Source organism: Nicotiana tabacum, chromosome 19 (genome assembly GCF_000715075.1).
Source record: "Nicotiana tabacum cultivar K326 chromosome 19, ASM71507v2, whole genome shotgun sequence".
NCBI lineage: Eukaryota > Viridiplantae > Streptophyta > Magnoliopsida > Solanales > Solanaceae > Nicotiana > Nicotiana tabacum.
Window position 1 is genome coordinate 37794982 of NC_134098.1, and position 9015 is coordinate 37803996.

Consider the following 9015-nt stretch of genomic DNA (forward strand, 5'->3'; position numbering starts at 1 on the left):
CCAATTTCTTTAAGCGCAAACACAACAAGATTTACCTCTAGCAAGGATTAATTTTTCTCTATAATATATACAAACACCAACGTTTTTTTTCAATTGCCAACAAGTGGCTCTCACAATTTTTTCAAATAGTGCACCTTTCTGCTTTTCTATAGTTCCACTCAAAAACCCAATCGTACATCCACTTAGCTTTTATCAAGCTCATAAATATTTCAAGTGCTCATGAGAGGTAACAAGTTCAAACAGATAATCAATTCAAACAAAAGGGTTAGGCTTGTAGTGTGGTTGCTAAAGGAAATAGGAATACAGGTTCAACGGAGCTAACTAAGATACATAAAATTAGGTGGGTAATAAGCATATATCTGGCTCAACAAAAAAATGTCTATATTACTTCCTAGCTTAAACAAGACTGCTATTTCGCTTTGCAAATACATAGGACAAGTTCTAGACATCAGCTGACATGCACAGAATATCAACAAAACCTTACACACACCATGGCACATAACTCACTTAGGATCGGATCTATCCCGACTCTCTAGTAAATACAGTTAACCAAAATCGAGATCAACAAATTAAGGCACTATGCAAGAATCAAGAACTTAACCTAGGCGTCACAACTAAGGCACTCACCACTCTCAGGGTACAACAAAGTCAAGAAAAGTCATCTCCATTTAACACCATAGCACAAGACTTCTTTATTCCTAATAAAAGAAAAAACTACTAAACCCGATTCAAGCAAAACTCTTGAAAAAGAACAGCAACACAAAGTAAAATCAAGGGGGACTTGTTACACTGCCAAAAAAAATAAAACAAAAATGAAAGAAAAAAAAATATCTTTGACTTTAATCCCTCATGAAGACAGTCGAGAAAATCCATCGTCAGAAAAAGTCAAAAAATATTTAAACAAACAGAAAAACACACACACACAAAAAACACACACACACACACACACACACACATATACACACACACACATACACACACACACACACACACACACACACACACACACACACATCCATCATCAGGAAAAGTCAAAACTTTCTTTTTCAAACAAACAAAAAAAACAAACACACATATACATATGTACATCCCCCACCCCACACATTAAATTGTGGCATGTCCCCATGACACACAAATAAAAAGTAAGAGGTAAAGGAAACTCCCCTGAATCATCTAGTCTGGGTCTGAATCGAAGTCGGGATTCACTTTGCATGCCCGACCCAGTGCACACATCCATGCTGAAAGTTTCTTTTCTGCCTTCTTTGGGTACACCCCACACTTATCATGCTTACCCTCTCCAACTCGCTCTTTTAGGGCCCTTACCTTGAATTCTGAGTGTGCAGTCACCTCGTCTCTAGGTGCTCCCATTGCTCCCTCCAAATTAAAAACCACCTTTTCTTATCCCACTCTTAGCATGGGCTGCCTTTCCTGAATGTCTAGAATAGCTCTGCCCGTAGCCAAGAAGGGTCTCCTTAAAATCATAGGGACCTCCCTATTCTCTTCCATATTCACCATGATGAAGTCCATAGGAAACACAAATTTATCCACCCGAACTAGCACATCTTCCACTATTCCTTCAGGTATGATTGTGCTTTGATCCGCCAGCTACAGAGACACGGGTATCGATCTGATTTCCCCAATCTCTCCCTTCAATTTCCTGAAAATAAACAAAGGCATAAGATTAATAGAAGCACCTGAATCACACAAAGATTTTTCAAATTTAGTACTTCCTAAATAGCAAGGTATAGTAAATATCTCTGGATCTCCACACTTTTGAGGGATCTTATTTTGCAGAATGGCACAACAATGCTCAGTGAGCTTGACAACTGATGTCTCTTCCACTTTTCGCTTGTTGGACAATATCTCCTTCAGGAACTTAGCATAGGTTGGCATCTGTGAAAGCACCTCTGTGAAAGGTATATTCATATGCACCTGCTTAAGCACTTCTAGAAAACGCACAAATTGTTTGTCCAACTTCTCTCTTCTTTGCTTCTGGGGAAAGGTAGAGCACGCATATATTTGCTCTCCTCAGTCTCCGCATTCATTGAATTCTCATCCTTCTTTTTTCAAAGCTCTAGTCCTCTCCTTCTTCTTCAAACGATCATCTGGATCTACACTCACTTCACCTTCTTGATTGTTGCTTATTTTCTGCTCCTCCACAATCTCTACATGTCCTTCAATCAACTCATCCTTTTGTTTTATGGAGTCTTTCAATACGTGCCCATTTCTGAAAGACACCGCATTTATTGTTTCTTTTGGATTTCTTCCAGTATCAGCAGGGAGAGTTCCTGGGACACTCTCAGACAATAGATTTGCAAGTTGTCCCACTTGTCTTTCTATGTCCCGGATGGATGTGCCATGAGTTTCAAGTCTCTTATCTGTCTTAATGATAAATGTCTTCATTAGATCTTCCATGCTAGACTGATTGGACTATTAAGGCTGGTACTGATGCCTCTGCTGATTTAGAAAACTTGGAGCTCCTTGTCCCAGGGGTCTGGAGTTATTCTGTTTCATGCATTCGCACTACCACTGGGCGAACTCCACGAAATTCCAGTGTGCCTCTGGCCCATGGAATTGAAATTATTACTACTCTGGTAGTTGCCTCTATCAAAGATTCCCACAGTATTTACCACTTCATCTGTAGTTGAGGCCTTACACTCATGCATTGGATGACCTTATTCCACAAAAGTCACAGACTGATGATGGCTAGCTTTGGACCTTGGCTAAGGTTAACTTTCTTATCTCTCTGGCCATGGTATCTAGATGGGCTTGCACTGATGTGTTAAGAGTCTACCTGGTGAACCCCAACTGGTTTTCTTCTATCATTAGACTCAACAGGATATTGGTTAGCATCATTAGAGAGCTCATCAAGAATTGCAACAATCTCCTCAGGAGTTTTCTTCATTAAAGGACCTCCAACTGCAGTACTCAAAGTTCATCATAAGGAGGGTGTCAGTCCATCCCAAAAGTCTTGGAGTTGTATCCACAGTTCAATTTCATTATGTTGACACCTTATCAATATTTCCTTGAATCTTTCCCAGGCTTCGAAGACCGTTTCAGTATCCTTCTACTAGAAGTTGTGGATTTTCCTCCTAAATTTCATTGTTTTGCAGCTGAGAAGTACTTGTCAAGAAATATTTTTGTCATATCTTCCCATGTCCTGATCGACCCAGTTGGTAAACTTCGAAGCCAGTGTTTCACGTCATCCTTCAGTGAAAAGGGGTATGCGATTAAGTAGACTGCATCTTTTGACACTCCATTGCACTAGAAGGTATTCACGATTTCCTCTAAGTCCGTCAATTAAGTGTTAGGATCTTCATTCGCCTTCCCCCTAAAGACATAGTTGTTCTGGATGGTTTGAAGCCTTGCTTCAACTCAAAATTAGTCACTGCTATGGATAGAGGTCTGACACTTGACAGTCCCTGATTGTAGACTAGTCTGGCATAATCACCCAATGCTCTCCCATGCCTGAGAGCCATATTTTCAAACTGGTCTTCAACCAGGGGTCGATTTAGATTGAATCTTCGACCCCCATTATCTTCGATAGTCTCATCAGCTCTAAGGGCTGCTTCAGCTGCTCTCTGTGCAGCTTGTTCTCTCTGTTGTGCTGCCTCTCTTGCAGCTAAGTCTACCGCATCATCACCGTTCTTAGCCATGTGTTCTTGGGTTGAAGGTTGCCCTAAAAATTTTCCAGTGAGTTCTTTCTCTTTTCTCAACTGCCGCAGACGCTTTTCACCTCTGGATCGTATGGAATCAATTCTTTTGAAGAAGGTCGAGTCATACATCATAGTGCAAAATACGGGTTTCCAGCCTACCATCAAATCCCGTCGATCCATAACCTCATGAGTCCAAATATGCAATTTATTTTCAAATTCGAGTTCAAATTAGTGTTCAACCCCCCTCCCACACACACACAAAAAAAAACATACTTTCATGTCTTTTAAGTCAAAAATCCTCTTTTTTCCTTTTGAATCCTTGATTCTAAGGCAAAACTGATGATATATTCATGTTATAATATATATTTGAATGAGATTCACTTGCCCCGTCTTCTTAGATAAAATTAATTTTGAAAAACGCATCCATCAGAGCTCCCTAGCTCCTAGAATGGTGAAATAAACTCAAGGGACTATTTATACTAGTGTTGGAATTGTAGAACATGGTTGCATCAATAATTTTTGTAACTGGTTTTGCTGGACTTTTTTCTTAAAACCCTTCCCGAGCATATCGAAACTCACTCGAGTCCCCCAGATCTCTTCAAACCATCCTAACAAGTTCAAATACCCTATATGAACTTATTCAAAGGCTCGAAACATAAAGCAAAATGCTCTAAATCAAAGCGACAACACAAACAACATAAGAATATTTAAAGTTTCAATTCTCATGCAATAATGTCGAATAGATCGCGAGCCTCTCGGGTCCTAATTTGAACATACGTACAAGTTCAAAATCATCATACAAAATTATTGAAAATTTCAAACCATGAATCTAAGCTCGTTTACTCAAATTGGTCAATTCTATGAACTTTAAAGCTTCTAGTTAACATGTAGGCATATCAAATCGCTTCCGGGTCCTTCGAGGCCCGAACCACCCATACATGTAAGTTATAATATATCAAATAAAAATACGAAAAGCTTCAAATCAAGAAGCAAAATGCTAGAACACAAAATGATGGATTGAATCGTTATAATTATAGCCCCTGATTTCCTTTTTCTTCTTGTGCGGTCTCCAAGAAAAAAATGTGTCAAGCTGAATGAGAAAGAACGGTTCTTAGTATAAGGTACGATAATGCAATTCCTACGTTAACAAAGGTTTCCATACATTATTTTCTGTTTCAATAAGTAGTAGTAGTAGTAGTATTTAACAAGTCGTACAGACTACTAAATATGTTTCTTTCCCCAATGATAATGCTTCCGATTCCCTTTCTTTTTATACACTCTTGTTTTGCGGTACGTCTATATATACCGTACACTCCAGCTGATTTAATACTATCAAGCAGGAGCACAAATGTCTATGGAATTTAGAATTATTGTTAATCATTGTCGGCCACCATTAAGTCAATGGTATTGCTTTTAATTACTGTCATAATTGATGGATAAAAAATACTCTCTCCGTTCAATTTCAATGTATATTAAAAATAAATTTTTATTTTTATTTGTCACTTTACGCATATAAAGAGAAGACAAAAAAATCTGTTATACCTACCGTATTTATTACTCATTTCAAATCATTTTCTCAAATCCAATAAAATATATATCAATTAATATGGATATTATGGTAAATTATGTATTTTATTTATTATTTTTTAGGGACGTGAAAAGTCAAAATATGTCAAGTAAAAGTGAACGGAGAGAGTAATGTTACTGCCAGTGAGTATAAGAAATAATGCCACCTTGAATTGTCATTCATCTTTGAAAAATGTGTTTTAAAATTAATTTTTCTTAGCTTAGACAAACCAGAACAAACAAAATTTAAAAGAAGGATAAAAAGCAAAGGTATTTAAGAAGCCTCTACTCTTCTTCACCGACAGTAGGGAGAAAGTGAAAGAGCTTCTACAAACGGTTAAATTAATTCTTTTACTTTTTGGGAAATTTTAAGGGAAACAAATAAGAAAGTAAAGAAACGTAACAAGACACGCTGCGATATGGTAAAATCATTGAAAAAGACTTAGCTCTGTACAAAATTTTGGAGCTTGGTACGGATGGAATCGCACATCGTATTTGTAAGTATTCTTTGGTTATTAATACGAGGAGAAATTGTTCCTTTTCCGAGGTGTCGGTGGCCCTAGATTACATGCAATACTATAATCTTGTTTATTTTTAATTTTTTTTTGTATTTGTTTACCCGAAAAACGGATAGAGTTAGAATTTATATGTAGTTCTAAGGATGTGTGGTATAACTTGACAAAAATCGAAAAGTAAGTAGAAATATATTGAGTATTGACTGTATAAAGAATGAAATACAAACCAAACTGAATGGAAAATGGTTTATGAACATGCAAGACGAATTAATATACAATACCCAAAAAAGGATAATCTCTATATGAATATCAATATGTTTTTCTCTGTGAATATCAATAATATGAAAGTGTATTAATACCTTAATCTTGGATGCCTTACGAAAATAATAGACATCCCTCTTATAGTGGAGGGATCCTACTTCGGATACAATTAAAAATACATAGTGGGGACACTATGATAGAATATTTTTTTCCTAATTCCCGCCGAGATTCTCTCTCCTTAGTGCGACTGTAACGACTCTTATCTCTTGGCTCGATCTTGATCGGACTTGGTATTGGTTGGTTTCCAGATTTAGAGCCCGATATTGACTCGGGCTCGATATTAACTCGGGGCCCAGTATTGACTTGGGCTCGGTATTGGTCGTTCTCTGGCTCTCAAGCTCGATAACATCGCTTCGCATCATAGTTCAATTTGGATTCGAGCTCGGTAATGACTTCGAGTTCGGTATTTGATCGGTCCCAGAAATTTGAGCTCGGTAACCTGGCTTCGGATCTCATACCTGATATTATGAAGATGACCTTCGGTCCATTATGTTCCAATCTTGACTAATCATATGAAGGTCAAAACCGGTTTTGACCGTATACAGATAGTCCCCTCGTTTCTCAGAAAGAATGTGGCGAGAAACGACATGATTTTCAAGCGGTATGACTCGATACCGTCACGCCCAAAAACCGAGGAGCGCCACCGGCGCTCAATCGAGTGAACCCGGCCGAGCAAGCCTATTAGATTTTCTTCTACCCAACTCATTCATGAATAAAAAGAATATGTGTTTTCATTAATTGCAAAATAAATCGGTCATGCCTGAAATTACCAATTTCTTGTCATAAGTTTCATCATTTTTAAAGTCTCAAATGAACAAGTAATACAACCACAACATAGCATAGTTTAACTTTCCCAGTACCAATACACAACTCACACTATGTCTACGGAGCCTCTATGGATAAAGAAGAGTACAATGATAATGCCAGCAACAAGGCCTTGGCTATACCTCAAACAGGATACACAAAGTACAAAAGATACATGACTCCGGGATGAAATGGGGCTCACCGAGTCTGCTGAGAAGATGATGATGTACCACTAACTACGATCAATACTGTCTGATATGTAACCACCTGCATCCATTTAAAGATGCAGCACTCCCGACAAAAGGGACGTTAGTACTGTCGAATAGTACTAGTATGTAAAGCTAAAACATCATCTCAATAGAATGGACAATAATACAAGGGGGAAACAGTCATGAGTTCAATAAGAGTTTCAAAACAATACTAAAACATCAAATAAGGATCACATAATTTCTCAAGTCAATTTCCATCTTATTAGGTTGGGTAATCTTTAGTGCCATATGCCACAATCCACAATACCACTGTGTTCTTATACGGAGTCCGATCTCGACCCAATCAGCTAGGTCATCTCATTTGAGACATCAACCACATCCACAATTTCAATTATCATTTCCAGCACAGTGCCACAATCCACAATACCACCGTGTTCTTACACGGAGTCCGATCTCGACTCGATCGGCTAGGTTATCTCATTTGAGACATCAACCATATCCATAATTTCAATTATCATTTCCAGCACAGTGCCACAATCCACAATACTACCGTGTTCTTCCACGAAGTCCGATCTCGACCCGATCGGTTAGGTCATCTCATTTGAGACATCAACCATATCCACAATTTCAATTATCATTTCTAGCACAGTTACCACCATATGTGCGGCATGGCGTCCAATCATGGCCCGATCGGCTAGGCCATCTCACTTGAGACATCAACCATAACCATAATTTCAATTATCTCACATCATGATTCTTTCATATTCTTTTGATTCATTGGCACTAGTAATCACGATTACAAAATCATTCTTGGCACTTACGGTTTCATATCATAATTCCAGTCCCCGTTTTCATATTCAAATATCATTATCATAATCATTATCAATAACAATAAGGCTTTTCGTTCAAGACATTAAATTCACATAATACAACAATTTGGGAATCTTAGGCACATAGAGGCTTTTCATACAATTTGGCATAACAACATTTATTTCGATCTTGACATGAAGTCTTAGCATTTCTAACACATATTTCACATTTTGAACATATCCTCAAATGTCAAGATGACATGATAAAGCATTTAGAATGAACATTGAACAAACATCCTTCAATACAACCACATTAGGAATAGACAATTCAATTATGATCAAGGACTTACTCCAATTACATGAACACCGTGGGATTTGATTCTAAGAAGAAAGGGGTTTAGCCAATGTACCTCAATCGAGCTTCCTTAAACTCTAAAATATTTCGGAATTCTTAGCATTTTCAATCTATTGTAGAAATATAACAAATTGAACCAAAATTAGGAAGATGCTCATGGTTCTAGCTCATTTGAGCATTCTATCAAATACTAGGTGTGCATTAAGGTTTCAAGGTCCTTTTATGGAGGATTCCATCAACCCACAACCTAATCTTTACCATTTTTAGCTCAACAATCTTCCTATACCATTTGATAACACATGCATGTAAAATAAGCAACTCTCATGCCCAAACTTTATCTTGCTAATTACCCATTTCTAGACAAAATTCAAAATTGAGGGTTAGGGGTATAGAATCTTACCTCTAGGATGAAGACCTAGTGAGTCTCCCTTCTTAGTCTTCCAAAACTTGAGCAAGAATTGAAGAACAATTATTGAAGAATACCTTCTCACTCTAGGACACTCTCTCTCACTCTAAAAATATCAGATTTTTGGCCAAAATGACTTAAACCCTCTCTATACACGGCCTTAAGGTTATTTAATGAGTTCCTACGTACGCGGCCGCGCATTGGCCATGCACTTGAGGCAGAAACTCTCAAATATGCGCGGTCACGCATCTGGGCGCGCATATGACACAGGTCCGGTACAATGGCCATAACTTTTTGTATACATATCCAAATGACAAATGATTTGATGCGTTGGAAACAAGATTCAAAGAGCGTTAATTTGATAGGGATATCAC

The 9015-nt window shown here is 37.8% G+C and overlaps 1 non-coding gene across 1 annotated transcript; it reads left to right on the forward strand.

Annotated features, from left to right (window-relative positions):
• Window positions 1-2993: 2993 nt before the first annotated feature.
• LOC142173988 (small nucleolar RNA R71) lies at window positions 2994-3100 on the forward strand. The gene has a single exon (XR_012703353.1). It is a non-coding gene; the product is annotated as a small nucleolar RNA R71 (small nucleolar RNA).
• Window positions 3101-9015: the final 5915 nt, after the last annotated feature.